The following is a 22941-nucleotide window of genomic DNA, read 5'->3' as shown; positions in this document are numbered from 1 at the left end:
CTGATGACTGCGAGTGCTGACTGAAGCAAGGTAGGCAAACAAACCTTGGAGGCCTGAGCGAAGTGTAGTCCACAAGGTGCACGTCGCTTGTGTACTGTTGTGAAACACATCAGCAGGTTTTCCCACTGACGTGGGCAGACAATCCAGCCAGGGCAGGGGGACGATTGCGGCGGGCCTTATAATGATATGCTGATGTATCACAGTGAGGTTCCCAATGCCCAATGGCGGAGAATGTGGCCGGCCATCGGCGGGCTGAGCGGACGATCGCAATCTGGTTTCATGCCGTCGTGAAACCAATCGCACCATATTGTCCACTCATGCCACCGAACACACCCGATGCCGGTGGGCAGGGAAAATCCCAGTCTAAGTCCCGGATTTTTGCTCCCGGGTCGTGAACGCAGAGACGGGACATTTCCCTGCTGTGCTAACCCGATCGGGAAAAATAGGCCTGGAAGTTGGAATTTTTGTTCCAGTGCAGCAGACTAGACTAGAAGCCAGGCCCACTACCCCCAGAACAAGTACAGAGGCTGCCGGGTGCAGAAGCAGGCTGGGCTGAAGGCCTGTCTCTGCGCTCTACCACAAAACATCCCTCCAGCCCTCACCCCTCACATCCCACACACTCCCATGCCCCATTCATGCTACCTCATGCCCCCCACACACCACTGATGGCCCCTCATAATCCATATACCACACTCTGACGCTCTACCCATCCCGTGGCCCTTTATAGCCCTGATGCCAACTTAGTGCCAATTTGTGCCAAACCAACCATCCCCCCCACCAACCATGCTTTGCCCTTACCCACTATATACCAACTCATCTAATATTCACCATGGGAAAATCCTAGGAGCCATGCTGACCTGAAATAAAGCTATATATTTATTATCGATGTCACATTTTTAAAAAACATCCTCATTGATTAAAAAAAACATTTAATACATTGAAATTCCTTCAACTAATCTCTTACAAAAACATACATTTCTATTCTATGACCACCTGGAGTTGTCAATCAAACTGCTCACTTAACAGGCACCCCACTGTGATAATATTAGGTTGTAAAATCAGTTTTACAGCACAACTCCTATAATGCTAACCCTCAGGCTCATATTAACAGACAGAGTGACATATCAAACACTGATATTTTTTAAACTCCACATTTTTTAGAAAATTTAAAGCCCATTGGAGTTAAATCTGTTGACTATTTTAACAGTTCTAAGAGTTTTGACAGTTCTTTGACAACTTGGACAGTTCTTTGACAGCTCCAATAAGTTGATGGGCTTTTTACACACAATTATGTCTACTTTAAAAATCGCAAAAGGCACCTGACCTATCTCAAAGGGCACCTGACCTGTCCCAAATGTGCCCCAGGATCATATCAAAGGGGTATCTTACCTCTACAAAAGGGCACCCTGGCTATCCAAAGAAATTTACAAGGTTGAGACCTGCTCCTACCAGATATAATCTACATACTTCGGATTTCAGACACCTGCTTCACCAAAATCAGCTGCCTCTGTGAATCACGAATGTGCTATTTAGAACCTGCACACTGGTGTGAATTCAGCCCACTGAAGAGGGGCAGATAGTCAGGCCTAATGACCCCCTCAGCTGCCCACTGCCTGGACCTGTTAACGGCCACCTTGGTCAGGACCAGGAGCAGACACACGAGGAGGACCACTGATTTGCCCACCCAACCTCCCTCCGCACCAGTTGGCTAAAGATCAGGAGCACGGGGCTGAAGTGAAGCCAAAACCTGAGGACCAGCCCCCTCAAATAATCCATAACGGGCTGAAACCCCGCTCAACCTATGTAAACGTACAACCCCGCTCAACCTATATAAACGCGAGGCCGCAGTAAAGACAAGCAGCCTGGGGGTCCACGATCCATCATAAATCTAATCCCTTTTTATGTGTCCATCTGAGTATCGATAAAATAAACTAATTAACTAATAAACTAATGAACAAATTAACAGCTCCTTAAAGGGGCACTGTAGCAAAAAGACAAAATTTTAAAGGAAACTTATCAAATTAAATTAAAACAATGTTCTTGAGGCTGATGATGAAATCCAGTCCCCACAGTGCCGATTGGTTGTGGAAGGCCTGAAGCCTACAGGTGGACACCGCAAGCTCCCTCTCCACTCATTTAATGACACCAATTAAACTAAATTAGGAAAAAAGAGGGACAAAATAAGATGCAGCCCCTTCAAGGGACACTGCAAACAGAAAGTCAAACATAAGCTCCCTCCCCAGGGACACCCAGGTGCGAATGTAATTGCTCAAGATACTTAATCAACCAATACCCTCCACCTGTTTATCCCTAACAATACAATCAACAGAGTATTAGCATGGGGCTCAGATTAACATCTCTTCCAAAAGACAGTGCCTCTGATAGAGAAGCATTCCCTCAGTAGGGTACCGAAGCATTGACCTAAATTATGTGCCATGTGTTGAAGCTGGGTTTGAACCAATAACTGTCTGACTCAGAGTTAAGAGTGCCAGCACTGAGCCAAAACTAGCACTTAGTTTTGCTTGTGCCTGATAAAAGTTTAAAATATCAACACCACCTTTGTGACTTTGGTCTGCTGTCGGAAACAGATGGTGAGCAGAAGCCGGGTGCTTTCCCACAGGGAGAGAAATTGAAAGAGAAGTGATCATAGCCTGATCTTCCCTATCTCCTAGCAGTTGGGTCAAAAATCTGCAAGGGCAAACTGCTAGGAGTCCAGGTCAAAGAATGATGCAGGTAAGACGAAAGGAGAAAACATTTAAATAGCAACTAAAAAAAAATTTTTTTTAAATGAGAGGGAAATCGTTCATTAAAAAATATACAGATATGGCAATCGTTCATTGTACGTGCTTGAGTTAGAATGCTTGATGTTTCACTTGAATGTATAGGCTGGAAATTTCAGCCAGGAGAACCAATTAGGCAATTACACCCCAGGCAATATTTAAAATTAATTCCCAGAAATTCATGGGGTGTGGAGTTTTCCAATATGGATTTCAGTGTGTGACAGGAATACTAAGAGGTGAAGTTCCCACTCAGTGACTCACTCCCCAGCCCTCAGAAGTGACTCAAAGAATTTGAGGAACGCATTTTCTTTCATCTTTCCAAACTAATGCAAAAGGATGACTTTTTTTTTAACAAATTGGAATGATTAAACACAAGGAATCATTAATCTTTGAGACAGAGATGAGGAGAATCTTCTTCTCTCAGAGGGCCATTAGAGTGTGGAATTCTCTTCCCCAGAAAGTAGTGGAGTCTGGGTCTTTAACTTTATTCAAGACTGAGTTAGATAGATTTTTATTAGAAAGGGAAGTGAGGGGTAATGGGTGTCAGACAGGAAAGTGGAATGGAGACCACAATCAGATCAGCCATGGGCTGAATGGCCTACTCCTGCTCCTAAATCCTTTGTTCCTATTATATGTTTTCTGGTTTGTGATATAATCCTGACTTTCACTGTAATTATAGGTCATTTTAGTTTTACCCAGAATAGACATCTTCCATGAATATTGGGTTAAATAAAAATGGATATCAGGCTCAACCGGTCTGAATAAATGTCAATCCATTCTAATGAGCCCAATTATTACATCCAGCGTCTTTGTCAGGGATGACTGAAGGCCATGTTGATGAGTCTGGGGTGATGTTTCCAAACCTCAAGCCTCAATTCCCTGGGCCTCTGCCTGGCCCAGTTAACCCACAGTGAGCATTGGTATTTGCAACCACTCCCTTCCAAGTGGCAGATCAGGGAGCCGAGAGGAGCAGGCAGTGAGGCCTAGAGACTGGAAAAAAAGGAAATGCCCTTTACTCCCATCCCCTTTTGGCTGTCCAGATTTTGAGTCCTTGGGCCATTGTGTTTGGATGGGAACCATTGGCCATTGACTCTTTTGTAGGCTGGGAAAAGTAGGCAGGCCTAGTCTCTGTGGTACCTCAAGACTAGTGTAGCAACCTGCGCTTGCAAATACAGGCAGAGCCAGATTAGGTATATCCTATTCATTTGGGAAGTGGTGGTGAGGGGACAGGTGATGTTGGGGGTGGAAAAAGAGTATCAGTCCCAAAGACCTGTGTAGTTCAACCAAGATTAGTATTTTGTTCTTGCCAACAGACAATCTGGCCTTTAATTAGTTGTTACCTACACTTACGAGTGGTTACTTCAGAGCTCACCTGCACTCTATATAGAATAAACTTAGAGTAAATCTCTGGACAAAAATGCAGACCTCCATTTGCACAATAAAGATTTCCTATATAACAGAGGATATCTCTTATCTCTTGCTGGCATACCTACACTAAATAGAGGATAACTACTACTAACTACAATCAGTAGAGGAAGCAGGGAAGAACTTGAATGGGCTAAATGGTCTTTCCTTTTCCCACACTTTGGGGGTGAACTCTCCGTGGGCTTCTCCTATTCTGGGTGTAAACCAGGGCTCTCACCAAAGTTCTTGCAGCAGAATGCAAGACACCCCCCAAGTGGGTAGCTCAACTGAAGCAAAGACAAATCTGTATAGTGGAGACGGTCTTCCGGAATTGTGCCATCACTGCACTTCCCACAATATTGTTTGTACTTTAGGAACATAGGAGCAGGAGAAGGTCATTCAGCCCATCGAGCCTGCCCTGCCATTCAGTACAATCATGGCTAATTGAACCCTTCAATGCCTTCTAACCAAACTATCCCTATAACCCTTTACATTATTGTTAATCAGAAATCTATCAATCTCTACCTTAAACATACTCAATGACAGCTTCCAAGGCCCTCTGGGGTACAGAACTCCAAAGATTCTCAACCCTCTGAGTAAAGAAATTTCTCCTCATCTCAGTCCTAAGATGCCTACCTTGCAAAAATAAAGCAGCGTTATTTTAATCCCCAAAATATGGAGAGCTGTGTACCATGAAATGGTGGGATGCAGGGCTGAATCTATTGGTTTTCAGTACAAGAGGTCCCAGGCCCAGTCATTTCATCATAAGAAGGAGCTTTAGAGAGTGTCCTTAGTATCCCAAAGCAAAGAAAAATCAGAAATGGGAATACTTGCATTTGTACAAGAATATAGGAACAGGAGCAGTTCTTTCAGCCCCTCATCTCCGCATTCAATCAGATCATGATCGATTTGTACCTTGACTCCACTTACCCATTTTTTGCTCCATATCCCTTCTTGCCATCACTAAACAAAAATTTATCAACCCCTGTCTTGAAATTACCAATTGACTAATCAGCCACAGCTTTCTGGGAGAGAAAAATTGTTTCACTATAGCTACCCTATCAAACCCCTTTATCATTTTAACCACCTTGATTAGATTACCCTTCCACCTTCTCAAAAACTCAAAGGATACTCAAACTAGGTTTATTGATACACTTGTATGGTTTAAGCCTCTCAGCACCAGTATCATTGAGGTGAATCTGCGCAGTAGCACTTTCTTGGACCATATGTTTTTCTTGAGATTCAGTGCTTAAATCTGAATCTTGTACTCCAGTTAAGGCCTTATATGTCACCAAATGCTTCACACAGTTAATTATCACTCCTTGGTAACTGCAATGACAGTTAGCAAAACAAACACAGCCCAAATATAAGAGAGATTAATTAATCTATTATTTTCGGAAAAAGCATTTTGGCATTTAATTGGATTCTTCCTGACCATTGTTCTCTTAACATACGAGACAGAACCTAATCCGAAGGATCAAACATTTCAGTACCCCTTCACTAGCACATCAGCTAAATTGTACAGACAAAACTTAATAGGAAGCTTAAGACGACAACCTTCTGACCCTCAATGCTACCAATTGAGCTCAAGTGGCATGCAATGAGTTTTTAGTGTTGTAATCTCTCTCTCACTGTGTATCATCTTATATACTTTTTTAAAAACACAGAAGAAAGGTCACAGCCTGCCCTAATTTTAGAATTTCTGAAGCACTGCCTATTTGTTAACATAGGAATAGAAGTAGATGATACGTTCTATTGAGCCTGCTTTGCCATTCAGTTGATCATGGCTGATCTTTGGCTTCAGCTCCACTTTCCCACCCATAATTCTATGATAAACCAAAAATCTATCTGTCTCAGCCTTAAATATATTCAATGATGGAGCATCCACAACTCTGTGGGGTAGATAATTCCAAAGATTCACAACCCTTTGAGTGAAGAAATTTCTCCTCATCTCAGTCATAAATGATTGATTCCTTATCCTTATGGGTGGGGGAGGAGAGAGTTCTTCTATCTCCCCACCCATATTCAAAATTCCCCAGCCAGGGGAAACAACCTCTCAATGTCTATCCTATCAAGCCCCTTCAGAATCTTGTATGCTTCAATGAGATCACCTTTCATGCTTCTGAACTCCAGAGAATATAAACCTAATTTATTGAGCCTGTCATCAGTGGACAATTTCTCATCCCAGGGGCCAAACTAGTGAATCTTTGCTGTATTGCCTCAAATTCAAGTATATCCTTCCTTAAATATGGAGACCAAAATGGCACACAGTATTCTAGGTGTGGCCTCACCAAAGCCCTGTACAATTGTAACAAGACTTCCTTATTCTTGTACTCTGTCCCCCACTTAAATAAAGGCCAACATACCATTTGCCTTCACAATCACTTTCTGGACCTGAATGTTAACTTTGTGTTCCTTATATGAGCACACCCAAGTCCCTCTGACCGTCAACGTTTACAAGTTTCATGCCTTTTAAAAATTACTGCTGCCCAGCAGACCTTGATAAAGGCTATCAGTGGGCAGAATTTTAACAATTAGCCTGGCGCACAGGTAGGGCGGCCAGCAGCAGCACAGAAAACTGAAAGTTATTGCAACGGGCTTGACCATGGTTTTTTAACTCAGCTATGGTGTTAGGATACTGTTTTCGGGTTTCCTGACTGATTGGAGGAGGTGGGCATGATGACAACCTGGACCCAACAGTTAAAAGCTTTCTGTTTAAAGCAACTACAGCAGAATGGATTCAATATAGAAGAGTCAGGACAGAGAGAGCAAGCGCTGTGATGAAGTCAACTCAGTTATCTGAGGCATCCCTGGAGGTCATGCTGCGGGTTGTAAGGACCCACAGAGAAACACTCTTCCCAGCCGACAGGTAGAAAATGCCAACCTCTCAAGCCAAGTAGACATGCCTGGAAGTGGCTCAGGAGGTCAGCAACTGGAGTGTGGTACCTCACACGTAGATACAGTGCCAAAAGAGGTTCAATGACCTCAACAGGACATGAAAGGTGAGTGGCATCCCACATTCAAGTGGCTTTAACCCCTTCACTCTGACTCTACCAGTTTCTCCTGCACATCACTCCTCAGACCAACACACTTTGCAGCTCCACCCATTCCACCTCTCTCCAGGCAGTGCCACACATCCCCATTGGAACAGCCACCACTGACATTCGCCCTCATCTTATTGCCATCTCACACCAATCCCTCACAGTCACTCTCCATCCTCTTTAAACATTACATTTCCCACACTCATAACTCTCTGTTTTCTCTTCTTTCAGAAGAAGAGTGCAGAACACCAGGGAGTGGCAGAGAATCAAGGGGGCTGGGGGTCACTGGTGTTAATGGTGGTGGCCCTCCAGTCTTCACCATGCTGACCACTGCAGAGATGGAGGCCATGGAGATCAACAGAGTGGAAGATAGCATGGCCATTGACAATTGAGAGGCAGGGGTGGCCCAGATACAATTCACGTCTTTCGTCTCCCAAAGGTCCTTCAAGTGTGATGCAAGAGTTGGTGTAGGCGGAGGCTGAGAAGTTCCAAGATGAGATCACGCACTCTGAGGAAGCAATGTCACACAACTGATGTGCACTCTCCACCAGCTCAGATCCATACCCCTCAGTGGGGTGTCCTAGGCAGGCAGCTGCATTATCATGCAGCACATCACAAGTGAGCAGGTGTTGGAGTCAGGGTCAGCGGTCAGAGTGCTCAGGGCACTCTGTTCAGCTGGACACAGATGCTAAGCAGTGAACAGGCATTTTGGAGCAGCAACAGAAAACATGTGAGGCTGTCAGCTTTTCCAGAGGCACTACACACCATTGGAGAGAGAACAGAGGAATCTGTTTCTAGCATGAGTGCCATGATGCCTCAGGCATTTGCAATGGTGTCCAGTCCAGTGTTAATGCTTTGCTAGTTAGATTGCTAAGATACATAGGTGAGTGGAAATTGTTTAATTAAGTACTTGGAGCGCTTATAAAGAAAAGACTGCTGGGACACTGGGTATTAGTAAATAGGAGACAGACATATGTAATGCTGCATTCTGTAAATAAACTGACTGTCAAGAAAGGGATTTGCATCTAGTTTCATACTTCACCATCTGGTTTGGGATCCATTTATCATCCAGATGGGGTAGAGGGACAAAGGAATCTCGGAGTACAAATACATCAATCACTAAAAGTTGTGCCACAGGCCAGCAAGGCTATCAAAAAAGCAAACCAGGTACCAGGTTTTATTTCTAGAGGGTTAGTATTGGAAAGCATGCTAATTCAAACCTTGATTGGACCACAGCACTGCGTGCAGTTCTGGTCGCTATATTGTTACAATCCCCATGTAGATTTATAACATTCAAAAAGCGATTTGAATTCCCAGTGACCAAGTCAAATGATCACACAACAAAATTCCACATTTTAAGACTCCTACTGTAACAAACAAACTAAAATCAACCCTACTAAACATTAATTAGTAGGCAACTAATACACTAAACTACATAAAGATATGTCCCCTTAACTTCCTAGCATGACCAAAAATCCCACACCATGTTTATACATTACACCGCACTCTTCACAGAATTTAGTTTTTACATGAACCAGTCCATAGTTACTCCCAGCTTCCAACAGGCTCACTTTGCCCTGTTTTGCTAAACGGTATTGTCAAGTGTCCATCAAAAGTTCTTTCCTCAGTCTATTGAGAATCCCCAAACCGATTCCCAGTAGTAAGCCCCACCCTGGTGTTTCCTTCTCCAGGTCGCGCCAAGGCGAATCTTCCAGTGCCCTTAAATCTGCACAAGGACCATCTCTTCGACTAGAGAATGAACTTCCTCCAGCATCCTGCCTGGTGGCTTACAGAAAGCAACCTTCTCCTCCATCTGCTGTTTTCCTGTCTCTCTCTCTCCGGGCCTCTCTCTCTCTCTCTTTTTCTATGATCAGGGTCTCTGAATCAGTAACTCTGGCAACTGTAAGGCCAGCTGCCTTTTCCTTTGTCTCAAGATGTTAAAAATTGGCACTTTGCTTTCAATTGGGTTTGAACTGTGCCACTTCCTCATTGGCAACCAACTCACATGGGCTTATCACCAGGCAGGACTAGCAGGAGGTCACATGCCCCCCTCCAATACCCAATTTTACTTTGAATTAAAAGAGACAGTTTAAAACATAACCATCTTATAAAACCTCACATTCAACACAATATTATGGAAAGGATATACAGGCACTTGAGAGGGTGCAGAGAAGATTTACAAGTATAATACCAGAAATATGTGGATATACATTTCAGGAAAGCATTGACATGCCGGGTCTCTTCTCTCTTGAAAAGTACGTCTGCCAATAGTGGAGCGATTAAAATCAGGGATGTTCAAGAGGCCAGAATCGGAGGAGCACAGAGAGCTCTGAGGGTTGTAGGGCTGGATGTGATAATAGAGAGAGGCAAGGCCAAGGAGGAAATCGAAAACAAGGATGAGAATTTTAAAACGGAGGCATTGCTTAACAGGAGCCAATATAGGTCAATGAACACAGAGGTGCTGGGTAAATGGAACTTGGTGCTGGTTTCTTCAGAAGCCTCACAGCCTACTCCTGGTGCTTTTAGATCTCCATTTCATTTCCGTGCACCAACCTGTTTCTTCTAATGTGATCTCGACAATTTTGGTCTTGGTTTTATTGGAATGGTCATTGTAATTTATGATTTATCTTCAATAACTCCTAGCTTCCTGCTTTCCCACTGTGTGTACTTCCCAAGGATTCCTGAGGGCAATGGTGCAGATGGGGACGGGGGGGGTGGTGGAGACAACATTGAACTCCCCCCCCACCTCCCTTACCATCAACAGAGACATAAACCCAGCCGGCCAAAACCATGCAAACTATGTGGCACCCTTCCATCCTGCAACTTTGTGAACTTTGACAGGACTCTGGGGCCAGGCATATCATGACACTTGCACAGAGGTGCCCACTCCCCATGGACTGTTACAGTCCTTATTCTCACTAAATTCTTGAGTCGTGACTTGATGAAGCAAATTGGCTCTGAGTTCGCCAAATATCAACTGTGACAGATTCAGCAGTGACCGGGATGAGGGGAGGGACACTTATTGATTCCACATAGTTTAATAAGAAGACAGCACCCGCTGTCATTGACTGACAGCTCCACTACGGAACACAAGGGGATAAATCTCAACAATGTCACCAAACTGAAGACAATGTGTCCCCAGCACACAACTTTACACACATCATTATGCAGAGAATACAGAGAAGACTGAACCTGGCTTCTCATGATTAATGATATCCAGATAATACAAAGGTTGTACTGCTAACAAATCTTGTACTATTACTTGGAGAACAGCTGTTGTTTCTTCTCTGTCGCCACTGTAATATTAACACAGGCTGCTTAACCCTCTCTGTACCTTCTGTAGTTCTACATTTCTGCAAGAGTGTGTCAGGAGAAGAACGATCAGGAAAGAACCATGATTGACTGTCAAATTTCAAGAGTATCGCAATGTAAAATTATAAGAAAAGAACAGAATGTTTTCTTAGCATATTATGTCCTTATTTTGTTCCTCGTCCTCTCTTCAAGTGTCCTTGCGTCCATTGCCTAAGTCATTATGAAGGAAACCATGACAACGGGCAGAATTTTCCCCCCGTTGAGGGGGAAATTTAAGAGTGGGCGCGGGGAGACGCGCCTCCGATCGGCACCCTCGATCGGGGGCGCGCCACCATTTTACGTGGGCGGGCCAACTAAGGCCCGCCCAGCTAGAGGTCCACAAGGAAGCGCTATGCGCTCTTTCGCACATGCACGTGAAAGAGCGCACTCATCTCCCTGAGGCTAAGTGCTGCTTCAGGGAGATCGGATCTACAGTAAAAAATCTGAAAAATAGAAAAAAAAAATTTCCCTGACATGTCCCCTCATGTGACACTGTCACATGAGTTGGGACAAGTCCATCACTTTTAATTACATTTTTTAAAACTTATATGAAACCTCATCCCACCCGTGGATGAGGTTTCATGCTTTTTCTAATGCCTGCCAGGGCTCCTGGCCTGCCCACTAACCTTAAGGTTGGATGGGCAGGTCCACTAATTAGTTTAACAACTTTGTCAATGGCCTCAGTTGGCCATTGACAGATCAGCGGGTGCACAGCTGATTCTGCTGAGCCCCCGCCTACCTGGAAATTGAAATGGGGCGGGGTGATGTTGGGAGTTCCACCTGACGTCATCCTGCGTCATTTAACCCATCGGCGAGTGGGCCCCACCCCCTGCTCACCAACCCGGAAATCCTAGCCAACAATTTTACTCAGCTTTTCCGATGGACTCCCCTGTTGAAACTCCAGTTCATGCCATTTGAACACGACTCTCGATCATCAGTAAAGTGATGGAAGGAATCTTCATCAATGCTATCAAGCAGCAATTGCTTAGTAATAACCTGCTCACTAACGCTCAGTTTGGGTTCCAGCAGGGCCTCTCAGCTCCTGACCTCATTACAGCCTTGATTCAAGCATGGACAAAAGGGCTGAACTCCCAAGGTGAAGCAAGAGTGACTGCCCTTGACATCAAGGCTACATTTGACCAAGTGTGGCATCAAGGAGCCCTAGCAAAACTGGAGTCAATGGGAATCAGGGGAAAAACTCCCTCCCTAACAGCACTGTGGGTGTGACTACACAACAGGGACTGCAGTAATTCAAGATGGCAGCTCATCACCACCTTCTCAAGGGCAATTAGGGATAGGCAATAAATGCTGGCCTAACCAGCAATGCCCACATCCCACAAATAAATTTTGAAAAGTAAATGGCCCCAAAAGCTGCCAGATTATTTTAAGAACCCACAGGTTCACTACTATGCTTCAGAAAAAGGAATCAGACAATCTCCTGACCCGGTCTACATGCAAATCCAGTCCCATGCTCTTAATGCCCTTGTGTACCTTGGCGAGCAATAACGGGTATCAGTTTAGTGCTTCGTCCAAATAATGGGATTTGCATTAATACAACACTCTCTCAGCACTGCACTTAGCGTCAGCCGAGTTCATGTGTTCAAATCGTACTTGAACCTATTCTCTTTTGACTTGGAGGCACTGAGCCAAGCTAAAAACATACGGCTAAGGCCTTACATAATGATGAGAACTTGTGCTTTTGGATGAGTTTATTCTTGGTAATACATCAGTGACAAAACACTTCGACACTGTGTGAATATTTACATGACAGCATACATACAGCACAGAAATAGGCCATTTTGTCCAACAAGTCTGCACCTGAGCGTTAAGCCCCATACACAAACTGATAGGAATTACAAGCATACACATGCTGTATACAATGATGATTGCGTCACTTACTAAGCAGGTAACAGTATTGCCTCTTGAGTCAGAATCATGATTTTTAAACCCCATTTCAGGGTTTGAGCGCCTAATCTAGACTAGCACTTCAATACTAAAAGTGTGCTGCACTATTAGATATGCCAACTTTTGATAAGATATTAAATTGAGACTTCTTCTGCCCTTTCAGTTGGCTGTAAAATATCCCAGTGCGCTATTTGAAGGAGAGTCAATATTTATCCCTGAACCAAAATCTGGAATAGATAATCTAGTCATTTATTTCATTATTGTTTTGAAGATCTTGCTGTGTTTCCTACATTGCAACAGTGACTACATGATAAAAAGTACTTTATTGGCTGTGAAGGGCCTTGAGGCTGTGAAAGGTGGTACACAAATGCAAGTTCTTTGTTTATTTTGAGACCAGTTGACTTAAAAAGCAAAACTGTGTTACTGCTTTCACCTTGTGGATCAAGCATATCAGTGCATTGAAGATGCCTGAGAAATCCCCAAATCATTGCAATCCTGATAACTACATAACAAGCCTGGCTGCACAGTTTCTACTCTAATCATCTGGGAGTTCTACAGACTGCCCGAGAAATCACCACTGACAATACTTTCTCCAGTATCAATTTACTCATTCACTCACTGTGCAGCAGAACCTAAATGGAAATTGCATATTCGCTTCATCTTACATAAATATATATATTTGCTTGGTAGCACAGAACTTGAAAATTGCTGCAAAGAGAGACATGTTGCAGAAGCTTTTCGTTTTGCACTCACCAGGACAAACACAAGAATGCCAAATTTCAGACGATCACAACAATTTCTACCACAGGTGAAAAGGGTGCTGATTGGTTGGTAGATCGCTTCTGATTGGCCAAGGCATTGCCATGGAGAAAACATGGGGAACTCCCAGATAATCCAATAAAGACTTGAATATATTCCTTTTGTTTGCAGAGAATGGGTCCCTGTGTATGAATGTCTGTCACTTCTGGCAAACGTAAATGAGCCACATTATAATCTTGACTGATTATCTTAAATTGGCTGTTAGTGTAGGTATTAGCGCCACTCATGATTGTTCAGCAAATGCTGCCCAATCAAAAACAAAAAACTTCAGCATGTCTTGCTTTTCAGCAATAAAAAGGGCACATGCCACAGGTGGGACCCCAAAAGCAACCGATATCCTATTGACAAACCACAGGTGCATCAATCTTTGATCTAGATGGATGAAAACTATGTGGCCAACATTTTTGGATAAAATGTGTAAGGCTCTGTGTGAGGCTGGCTCATGTAAAACCTATGGAAAATTTCCAGTGCAGCACATAGACACAAAGACGCTTACTTACATAAATAAACACATCACGGGATTCTTACTAGTTTGTGGGGATGAATTTCCACAGGAACTCTGCCGTTCATCCATGGAAGAATCATAGAGATAGCAAAAAATCCATGCAAACAGTTTACACAGTTCTTCAAGTAAATTCATGACCAATCAGCCAAAGCTGCAGCAGACAAGTAGAAGAACTCCCACAGAAATTTATCACCTATTTATTTAATCCAACCCTCTCCAGTGAAGTTTGCACCATTTGAGGGATTGTTTTTACAGAGGAAGGATAGAGGCTAACTGGACTCTTGGAATAGTTAAAAATAGTCAGATTGTGCCTTCAAATGTTTCAGAGAATATGCAGCCTAATGGAAACCTAACCTGATGGGACCAAGAGCAATTATCATTCATTGAATACATATACTCAAGGAATGACCTCTTGCAGATTTTCAAGACAGTTATGATAAGGTATAAGTCAGTGAGATGGTAACAGGAGGGCACACATATGAGCAATTACAGAAATAATTAAGTAGAGGCCAGAAAAGGATTTCTTTGCAACAAGGGTGGTAATAGATCATGGGGAGAAAGCAGAAGAATGGGCTTAGGTAAGATATGAGATATTATGGGATATAGGGAGCAAGCAGAGGTGCAGGATTAGATTAGATAAGGTTGAATATTATAGGGTATGGGGTGTGAGCAGTAGAGTGACATTAGATTAGAAAGAAAAGGAAAGACTTATATTTACGTAGCAACTTTCACAACCACCAGACATCTCAAAAGAGCTTTACTGCCAGTTAAGAACTTTTGAAGCACAATCATTGTCATAATATAGGAAATTGGGCAGCCAATTTGTGCACAGCAAGCTCTCATAAAACATGTTATGACCAGATAATATGTTTCAGTGATATTGATTGAGGGATAAATAATGGATAACTCCACTGCTCTATTTTTTATTCTTTCACAGGATGTGGCTAGGTCAGCATTTATTGCCCATCCCTAATTGCCCTTGAGGAGGTGGTATTAAGCTGCCTCCTTGAACCGCTGCTGTCCCTGTGGTGTAGGTGCATCCACAGTGCCGTTAGGAAGGGAGTTCCAGGATTTTGACCCAGCGACAGTGACAGTATTTCCAAGTCAGGTTAGTGTGTGGTTTGGAGGGGAACTTCCAGATCGTGGTGTTCCCATGTGTCTGCTGCCCTTCTCCTTCAAGGTGGTAGAGTTTACAAGTTTGGAAGGTGCTGTAGAAGAAGCCCTGCTGAGTTACTGCAGTGCATCTTGTAGCTGGTACACACTTCTGTCACTGTGCATCAGTGGTCGAGGGAGTGTATGTATATGGTGGGGTGCCAATCAAGTGGGCTATGTTGTCTGGGATGGTGTTGAGCTTCTTTAGTTTTATTGGAGCTGCACTCATTCAAGTAAGTGAAGAGTATTCGATCACACTCCTGACTTATGCCTTGTAGATGGTGGACAGGCTCTGGGGAGTCAGGAGGTGAGTTATTTGCCACAGAATTCCCAGACTCTGACCTGCTCTTATAGCTATATAGCTGCATATGTGGCTGCTCCAGTTCAATTTCTGGTCAATGGTAACCCCCAGGATGTTGATAGCGAGGGATTCAGCTCTGGTAATCCCATTGAATGTCAAGGGGCAATGGTTAGATTTTCTTTTGTTGCAGATGGCCATTGCCTGGCACTTGTGTGGCACAAATGTTATTTTTACTTATCAGCTCAAACCTGAATGTCATCCAGGTCTTTCTGAATATGGACATGGACTGCTTCAGTATCTGAGGAGTCGCAAATGGTGCTAAACATTGTGTAATCATCAGTAAACATTCCCACTTCTGACCTTATGATGGAGGGGAATTTATTGAAGATGGTTGGGCCTAGGACACTACCCTGAGGAACTCTTGCAGTGATGTCCTGGCACTGAGATGATTGACCTCCAACAACCACAACCGTCTTTTTTTGTGCTAGGTATGAGTCCAAACAGCGGAGGGTTTTCCCCTGATTCCCATCGACTCCAGTTTTGCTAGGGCTCCTTGATGCCACAATCAGTGAAGTGCTATCTTGATGTCAAGGGCAGTCACTCTCACCTCACCTCTTGAGTTCAGCCCTTTTGCCCATGTTTGAACCAAGGCTGTAATAAGGTCAGGAGCTGGGTGGCCCTGGTAGAATCAGGGCTCTTCTTTGCAATAGTGCCAGGGGCCTTTTACGTGTGTTTGAGAGGGTAGATGGGCCCTTGGTTTAACATGTCCCCTGAAAAGTTGAATTTTATAGGTTACAGGGAGAGAGTAGGTGGGAAGGATTATATTACATGGGATATTATACAATGTTGTGCACCTCATTTGTATGGGGCTAGCAGGTAGAAATACCAAATGGGCAATTTGTGGATGCTGACCTGCCAAGTGTGCCAGGGAGTAGTCAGCATGTAGCACATGGAGGGAGGGAAATTTAGAAGGAACCATCCTTCAGCCACTCTCTCAAGCTCCCAAGGGATCAGATGAAAAGTTATAATGCTGACTCTCTGCACTTAGGCTGTTTCACCTGAGCTCAGTTCCACAGATAACGCTCAGTGTGAGAGACCATGAAAAGAGGCAAAAAGGAGATTTTAAATAAGCTCTTTAAAAAGTGTCTCACCTTCACCAATTATAGAAACTGTCAATCCAAGGACGCAGGCCAACCAGCTCCAAATGAAGTCTCAAGGTTTATATCTGATAAAGTTTTAATTTGTAGATGTTTTTGAGATTTCTCTTACTCTGGAACGAATTTGATTAACCTCAGGGCACAGTTTTGCATCTCCACATTGACAAAGAATTTGAATATAAATCGTTTTCTATTCAAAACTGAACATGTTGCTCCATTAATAAAGCACTGCATCCCATCCAAAATGATCTTGAGTTACTGACAGTGTTCGGTTTCTGAGGACTTACTTTATACACCTATCAAAGATTAAATGACCAGCATCTGGTTCTGTTGTTAATAAGATTCCTTTTTGAAATATTTGATTGTGGATTGGCTTGCTGCCAGTTGCATTTTCAGGATATTGTATGTAATGACTCATGTAGGAGCTGGAATATTAGTTTTTTTTTCCCAGCGAGTGTTTCATTACTGAATAAGGAGACAAGCTGTCAGACCTCCTTGGAGATGTAGTCACTGTCAGATCATTGTCTGCCAGCCTGAATGTTGGGTCCAGCCTAAGCAAAATGCATGTTAAGCATTAGAAGTTTCCCACAGGCTGCTATTGGGGCCTTATGCAATTGCTCAGCATCTCGGATCACCAGCAGACACTCCAGTAAACATATTGAAAATTGACCAAGCATTGTGCTGGTTTCAGTGGAGTGGGGAAGGTTATAGATGGGGACTCTTCCAGTGTGACCTCAGTAGATGCCTTCAAAAACCTGAGAGAAGTTAGGTTTTGGAGGACACAGCTGGGATTATTTGTACACTTTGGAAACTCATTGTGTATGTGTAAAACTGTTCTCCCAACACGTGTACACGTGAGCTGTAACCTTGTAAGCAAATGCTGAATTTCAAACATTTAACAATTCCCTGCTCGATTTTCTGTTGCATCTTTATCAGATGTGAAGAAAAGGGACTGGTAGGCGTACAGAAATGATGGCTGAATTTCCATGCCTTTAATCTGAGCCTTTATTAGATTAGGGATTTGTGGGCTGGGTCCTTATCCAATCCTGACGATAAACCAGTGACAATTGAGGTAGATTGGAATACTCAGAGACAGTGGCAGCATCCTCTTCAGTGGTCCCCAAACTCTGAATAATTTGCTAGTGAAGAAAAGAGACTGACACCAATGTGAAATTATCCACTTTGAAATGGAAACATATCGATAATCCTCAAAAATAGTTTCTAGGCTGCATTGTAGCAGGAAGTGAAGCAGATAATGTCATGTCCCATATATGAATGTAAAGGGATTGCAAGCAAATTAGACCAAACGCTTGACATAAGAGTTTGGCAATAAGAGAAACCAAATACCTGTTTATATGGAGTAATCAGGTAGACTCATAACAAGGGAACATAGGACTTAGAAGCAGGCGTAGGCCATTCGACCCATTGAGTCTGCTCTGCCATTCAATAAGATCATGACTGATCCGATTGTGGTATCAACTCCACTTTCCTTTCTGCACCCCATAACCCTTGACACAAGAAGTAAGGTTCACTGCAGATTGCTGTTCAACTCTTGTTCAACAGCTTGTTGAACGTTTCAGTGTCCTCCCCGAAATAAATTCCTCCTCTTGAAAAAAGCTTTCCTGTTGACACAGATTTACCTATTACTATTGCTGAACGCCCTTGTTCAAGTTGTGACCCCTGGAGGTCATCCCTGGGGTTGATCACTTCAATACAACACTCAAAATCTAAATTCACATTATAATACAATGCTTTGAATATCTAGGTTTTTCACAAATTTCTTATCACAGTGTCCTTTCCTGGCTGGTCCAACAGACCTTAGTCATGTGTGAATTACATGCAACTTTGCATTTCTGAGCTCCTATAATGTGCATGATACAGTGACCCTTTGATGTGGGTGAAGTTGATTCAGCCTTCAGCCATCCTCCTACAAATTAAAGTAAGCAAGTTTCTTTTGTTCTCCCTTTCCCAAGGTCTCGGGAGCATTCTGTAATTAAGTTTCACCAAAGTTCAAACCAGTTCATGTCCATAAATGGACATGATTAAATTCTAGAGAGTGAAGGCAGAATCTGCTTTTTTAAAATGATGATTAGACAGAGAATTGAATTTCCTGTCTCCATTTGTGTCCTGCGTTTTAGAGTCAGTATTCTACATTTTAAACCTTTCCAACCTTGGCTCCTGGTAATACGACTAAAGAAAGCAAAGGTGGGAGGGAGAACAACAGAAAGAGGTTATCTGTCAAAGGGCTTAATGAATGGGAATCATTTTGTTAAACTGGAAAAAGATGATAATTGCTGTATGACAAACAGAAGTCACCTCAGTGCAAGTTTGAAATGGCATTGGAAAGACAAAAGACAAGAATGCGAGGAGGAAGTTTGTGTTGACGTTCGCTGGAACAAAGATGGAATAGCCTGAATGGGAATGAGAGAGAGAGGTTAAGATATGGGAGATACATGCAGCTCAGGATCAAATTTGGGTCGCTAGCTCAAAATCCTAGAGCTGCCTAACAGCACTGTGGGTGTACCTATAACCAGATGGACTGCAACGGTTCAAGAACGTGACTCACCTCCACCTTCTCAAGAGCAATTAGGCATGAACAGCAAATGCTAGGCTAGCCAGTGACGCTGACATGCGATGAAAGAATGAATCAAAATATACCTAACAGACAGATTGGAGATGTTTGGCAAAATCAGTAAATCCATGTTTGAGCTTCCCAATTTGGACAAAGTGTAGCATGAGTAACAAATCAAATGTACTCGATTGGATACAACTCACTGTATCATGTGGAAAACGTATGTTTACGATCCCAAACAATCGAATGGGATGAAATAAATGGGCAGGTGTCACATCTGCCACGGTTGCATGAGAAAGTTCCTCAGGAGAACTGTCTTTTTGTGTCCTTTTCGTCTTTTGTCAAAATGAACACAGATGGTGTTGCAATCCCCAAAGAATTCAGATTTCTCTCCTAATGAAAGTTCTTTCCACCTGATGGAGGATCTGGGGCACCAGGGGCTTGGCCATGCCTGGTTGATTTCCCCTCTTCCTTCCAGATTAACCCACTTCAGCCCGATAACTCGGCGTGGCTATGTTGCTGTAGCATATGAGGTGGTGAAGAATCTTTGAAACCAAAGTGCTCTTCAGTTTTTAGATCGACTGTTTATGTGACAGTGGATGAGAGGTCCTAATCCAAGCCAATCCAGTTTGAGAATATCTTCACTGACTATTTAGACAGGTTTAACCCCTGCTGCACTTTGAAAGATGTTTCTGAACTGGAGGGCTGTCTATGAAATTGGCATTTGATATAAAGATTAACCAACTTACCTGGGGTTGGCCTGCATCAGCCCAACATCAGATGTTGTCTTACATCAATAGCACAGAAGTAGTTTTACCATGAACCATCGGCTCTGTAGGTTCTGAGGATGAATTGCCACAGGGGTTTTCTTGCTTGCCGGCCATGATTTCAGCAGAGAAGCCACAGAAACCCTGGAACAATAACATAAAAAGGGAGCTGCATCCCAATGCTACTTGTCCATTGGCTCCATTTAAAGTCCCCATGTTTGGATTGACTTCCTTGGCAACCATTACTACAAAAGCCAAATGAATTTTTAGCCTTTTACAGATAAAAATAATGTTTGTCCCTTTAATGGCCCCTTACCTTTGGCTGCATAGCTTCAAATCTTTTCTGGTGACTTTGTGTAACTTTTCACATTCCCTTTTCTCGGCAACCTAGGTTAGATCAGAGACTGTGTAGTGTATTTAGATTGCCCAACCTCACAAACCACTGCAAGGTCAGGCTCTGCCTCATTTAGCAAACATCAGAGTAAAACCCAGAGAAAAAAAGTTGATCTTGATATTTCTTCCAATGGTCTCAATGCCCATTCCATTCGGTCACCTCTAGTGTATCCAAAGGTGTATATTTAACCATCTGCTCCTCATCATTAATATACTACTCTCAGACTGAGTGCAATGTATGCTGATGGTATTTAGTTCTACCTCTAACCTTCTCTTCTATCAAACAAAGACTGTTTCTACCCTTCCCAACAGCCTCTTCTACACTAACCTGATGAATTGAAACTCCCTGCAACTAAAGGTCGGTTAAAATTACAAAACCACTTCCTTTTCCGTTCCCGCTAGCATCTCCACACCACCTGCACAACTCGGCTTCAGTAACCTTCCAGAGATCAGCTGAGGCTAAACCCTAAGGTATGCAGCTGTTCTCAGTTCCCGCCCTCACATCGACCTCATTACGTAGACCATTAACTTTCACCAGAACATCAGGTGCCTAAGCTCATCTCTGCTCCCTATGCAGCCAAACCCTTGCCTCCCACTCTTACCTGAACCTCATTACTATTCAGCATCCTTCTTACCAGCCTGCTATCGACCATCTTCCACAAACTATAATTCTTCCAAAATGTTTCAACTTGGATCCTTTTGCCCCAGCAAGATTCTACCCCACCTATTCACCCATCCTCCGCAAGCTCCACTGTCTACCGCTGTCCATTGATTTGAACCTTCATGCTTTCAAATCCCTTCACAACATCAGTGATCTCCTCAGGCTACATGTCCCTATAACACAAAATAATATCATTGAAATAAGAGACATGTCGAAGCTTTGCATCTTGCACTCATCAGGACACTTTGCAAAAATACCGATATAAAGGGAAAACTACAATTTATACTGTATGTGAAGAGTGTGCTGATTGGTTGGCACATGAACTCTGATCGATAGAGGCGTTGCCATGGAGAACGCACCAGTGATGGTGACTGTCAGATAACTGACAAGCATTGGCCAACTTAAGATTGTCAGTCAGCCTCGCAATATGGTGCATTTGCGTGTACTGGAAGCTACATATATTAATACATGGGGCCCTATTCTTTGCAGACAGAAAGAATATGTACACACATTGCGCCTGTTTCAGCTAAACAGAATAAATGACAGCCATTCGCTGACTAATTCCTCAGGATAATGCCTTGACCAATCAGGGTCAAGCTGCCTGGTTTAAATTTCAAACAATGCTTGTCAGTTAACTGTCAGTAACCATCACTGATGCATTCTCCATGGCAGAGTCCACATGCCAACCAATCAGCACTCTCTTCACTTACAGTATAAATTGTTGTTTTCCACTGATGAGTGCAAGATGAAAAGTTTGGACGTGTCTCATTTTTTCAGCAATACTTATGTTCTGTACCATCAAATGACTATAAATAAGATGATAGAAGAATGAGGGCCACAGTTGCACCCTATACTCTCTTGATCTTCTTGAGCATTGTGCTACCTTATCCAGTCACAATCCAACCCTTAGTCCAATACATTTTGATTTCTGTTTGCATTTCACCACCAGACTCATAGGGTAGAATTTTATGGCTGACGCGCAGATGGCAGAGCCCACGCATCAGCGCTTAAAATGTCGCGTGAGCGTCCTGATGTCAGCGTGCGGCATCGCGATATTTAGGTGGGCGGGTGAGCTATGAAGTGTGACGCGCACCCTCCATTAACTAAAGGCCTCGTTAAAGCCCTTAACTCAGCAATTAAAGCCAACTTTGAGGAGCCCCTGCGATCTTCGCCTCGATGCACGGACACAACGGGCAGGCGGGTAACTGATTTTTTAACAAACCTCATCCACGGGCGGGATATGTGGGCTCAGGGGGGTTGTTAATGTTTTTTCTGAAGTATTTAATGCAGAAAGTGTTTCAAATTTACCTGTGTGATTGTTAGCAGTTCACATCGATTTCCAAGAGCTTTTTGTGTACTTTGAAGCTTAGCTCACCAGTCTGCAGACAGTAATCTTTATCGGGCCTGCAGCTTTCCGGAGGCCTCCATTTAGCCTGGGTAAGGGTTCTGACATCTCCACTGGAGCCAGCTCCTCTGAGGAGGAAGGGAGGAATAGAATAAGGAGGAGGCCCAAGAGTGAACAATCAGCCTCCAGGGGAGCCACCTTTGGGAGGCCAGGTGCAGGCACAAGGGGCACAGGGCCAAGACGTTGTCCAAGGTGGAAGGGGTCGCAGAAGACGCCACTATCCTGCTGCCAGGGTATACAGGCAGCGAAGCAGCTACCTCAGTATGTCTGAGGTGCAGTGCTGAAGGAGGCTCCAACTGTCAAGGGAGACAGTAAACTATATCTGTCAGATGATTGGCCCTGAGATCTCTCCTAACTGTGTGGGTGGACACCCCATGCCAGTGGCTCTGTGCTCACAGTTGCCCTCCACTTCTATGCCTCTGGCCCCTTCCAGGGGTCAGTGAATGATCTTTGCGGTGTCTCCCAATCAGCTGTCCACAGTTGTGTCAAGCAGGTTACAGATGCTCTGTTCAGTCGGGTATTGACCTTCATCCACTCTGCTGCGACCAGGCAAGTCTGATACAGCGAGCCAGAGGCTTCACAGCCATTGCTGGCTTACCCCGTGTCCAGGGTGCTATAGGCTGCACACATCAAGGCGCCAGCAGGTGAGCCCGGTGCCTTCGTCAACAGGAAGGGCTTTCACTCCATGAACGTGCAGATAGTGTGTGACCACAGGATGCAGATTCTGC

Source organism: Carcharodon carcharias, chromosome 1 (assembly GCF_017639515.1).
Source record: "Carcharodon carcharias isolate sCarCar2 chromosome 1, sCarCar2.pri, whole genome shotgun sequence".
Lineage (NCBI taxonomy): Eukaryota > Metazoa > Chordata > Chondrichthyes > Lamniformes > Lamnidae > Carcharodon > Carcharodon carcharias.
The sequence above is the reverse complement of the archived record's forward strand: the minus strand, read 5'-3'. Positions refer to the sequence as shown.